Source organism: Nannospalax galili, unplaced genomic scaffold (genome assembly GCF_000622305.1).
Source record: "Nannospalax galili isolate Female #2095 unplaced genomic scaffold, S.galili_v1.0 scaffold371, whole genome shotgun sequence".
NCBI classification, from domain to species: domain Eukaryota; kingdom Metazoa; phylum Chordata; class Mammalia; order Rodentia; family Spalacidae; genus Nannospalax; species Nannospalax galili.
In genome coordinates this window covers 5,871,806-5,874,726 of record NW_008331606.1, presented here as the reverse complement: position 1 = coordinate 5,874,726, position 2,921 = coordinate 5,871,806, and positions in this window count along the sequence as shown.

Here is a 2,921-nt window from a genome sequence, read left to right as displayed (position 1 = left end):
TAGCAGAGAGGGAAAAATAGAAGGAAACAACAGGAAAGAAAAAAGAAAACAAAACCAAAATTATGTTATAATGAAATAAAATAAATAAAGTAGATGGATAGATGAAAGGTAATAGTCAATAAAGGCACACTTTAAATATGATGAAGTAAAAATACTGCTAAAAGTTGAATTTTAAAAAAAAAGAAATACAAGGAGCAGAAAAGAAAAAGAAAAAAATTGATTGATAGAGCAGCTTTCTGAGTCCTTGAAAAGGGAAGACTTACAGTTACATCTATGGAGGAGTTGAACCTGTGTACTCTTGTCTTTTTTATGATTTGTGCTCCTGCCGGGCCAGTATAGAACAGGTGCCCAATGTCTGCCAGACCTATCTTCCCTTTGGTACTTTCTCTTCTTTGCATAGCAGTGGCCTCTGCTGGCCACACTTAGCTTTACAGCCTGTGGACTGTTTAGGTTCTGTCACCCTCTGGAGATGCTCCAGATCATAATTAGCATTATTGAGTGTATCCCAAGTGAGTCTGGAGTAATGAAGCAACCACAGCACTGAGATAGGTACAGATGGAGGATCCATCTCCATGTTTTCAAGGTCTTCCATGTGTTAATCAACCTGCTGAGGGATGATGCACCAGTGAATGTCATGTACACCCCTGGGACTTCGGCATTCTTGGGCTCTACAGCAGTGACGGAAAGTCAAGTTGATCTAGAGGTTCAACCACACACTGACCTCAGGTTTAGTGCTATCAAAACTGGTAATTCTCAGTTGATGAGATATGCTCCTGTCTACCAAGGACAGGACTCTTTCTCTATGCAGTTCTCTGCCTGAGCTGAGCCTCTTTCCACCTTCATCGTTTAGTTTGTCAGCGTCTAGCCATCTGCACTCAACTGCTTCCTTGGGCCTTCCTTCATATGGTGACTGCAGCCAGGCCAATGGTGGCTCCTCCACCTGTGAATGTTCACTGTTCTCAGGCTCTCAGGGAAGTTTAGGTTTTTAATAAGATTTTCTTTCAGGATGGTGCCAGACTGCTGCAATCTGAGTCACATAGAAAGAGAAAATGGGATTATTCTTGACCAATGACCTGTGCACTGGAGGAATCACTGTCTTGACAAAACCTGCAACTGAATTTGAGGTTTGTGAGGGTTGCCAGCTTGTTATGGAGTAGGATTGCCCAGCTTTTGTCTGCCTTACTTTTTGGTTGCTTCCCCTTCTTCTGCTAGGAGCTATGGCTGGAGCTGTGTTTGGTTTTCCCCTTTTTGATATATTACCCATTTTTTCTATGTACTTTTCATGTCCCCCTTCATTTATGTTGTGGTTTTCCAAAGTTCTACCTTTCCTTCTTTCTTTGGGATAGAGTATTTTTTTTCTTATTCTGACTCTCCTTCCCCAGCTCAAATGGAGGCAACTTCTAGCTCCTCCTCCTCTTATGCAGAAGTCTCTTCTACACTCATCACGACCTTTGCATTTAATGCTGATAACTTTCAAGTTTTGCAACACTCCCACTACTCTTTGCTCTATTTAAAATTTTGTGATTGGTTTATTTTTATTTTTTAGATATGAGTGTTTTGCCTACATGTATGTAAGTGTACCATGTGCATGCAATGCCTTCAGAGACCAGAAGAGGGCACTGAAGTCCTTGGAACTGGAAATAATGACAGTAGCTAGGTACCATGTGGGTGCTGGGAACCAAGCTGGGTCCTCTGCAAAAAAAACAAGTGTTCTTAACTACTGAGTCATCTCTTTAGCCACCAACTCCCTCCCCCTGCTCTATTTTTTTTTAATATGCAATGTATTTGTGACATACCTTATTACGTGACTGTGTGCTCTCCCTGCACTGTCTGCCGCCAGGCTGTAGTGCATCATAAGTACTAAAAAGGCAGAGATTTTTAATTTTTTCCCTGCTCTGTCCCAAACACCAAGCACAGTGCTTGGCACTGGCAAGCACCAAACTTGTTCATTCAATGTTTGTTGAGTGAATGAACAAGTGAATGAATGAATGGAGCTTGTATGACATGCTAGGAGTGTTTCATTTACCCTTCACAACAAACATGCATACTATTATGACTGATATTTTATAGATAAGAAAACTGAAGCACACAGAGGTTAACCTGCCTAAAGTCATTTGGCAAATCAGTGGTGGAGCTGGGGCTTGAACTCAGGCAAGTATAGTACTAGAATCTTTCAGTGGTCTTTCAGAATTGAAAAATGAATGGCATCTGACCACTACTGTCAAGGTGATGTTATATCCAGCCATCTTTTCTTCTAACTTTAATATTATCCAACACTGAATGATAAGTTATAACAGTTTTTAAATTGCGGACATGCCATATTTGACTAAGATTAAATTTGATGATGTTAGTGCTTCATACTAACTCTGGGGACTATCTGGGTTCATACATCAGCTTTATTACTCAGCTACTGTACATCCTGGAGCAGATTGCTTAGCTTCCTTTTCTTACAGGTTCTTCACTGGTAAATTGGGAATAATTATAGTATCTATTTCATGGCGTGGTAATGAGAGTAAATTGGTTTCAATGTATGTACAGTAGTTAAAATGGTGTTTGGCAAATAGAATTAACTATTAGTATTATAGTCTTGTGTAAGAAGCAAATTTTGACCCAATCTTAACTAAAACATGGAAGTTACAAGGCAGAAAAAAACTTGTCTTTGGTGTTAGAAGTCAGAATTGTGTTTACCTTGCTGGAGGGTAGTGACTGGCAAAGAGTACAAAGTATTTAAAGGACATTTTATTTATTTTTATTTTATGTTTATGAGCGTATTGCCTGCATGCATGTGAGTGCACCCGTGTAATGCAATGCCCACAGACATCAGAAGAGGACGTTGGATTCCCCTGGAACTGGAGTTGTGGTGTTGGTGTTGGTGTTAGCCACCATATGGGTGCTGGGCACCTAACCTGTGTCCTCTACAA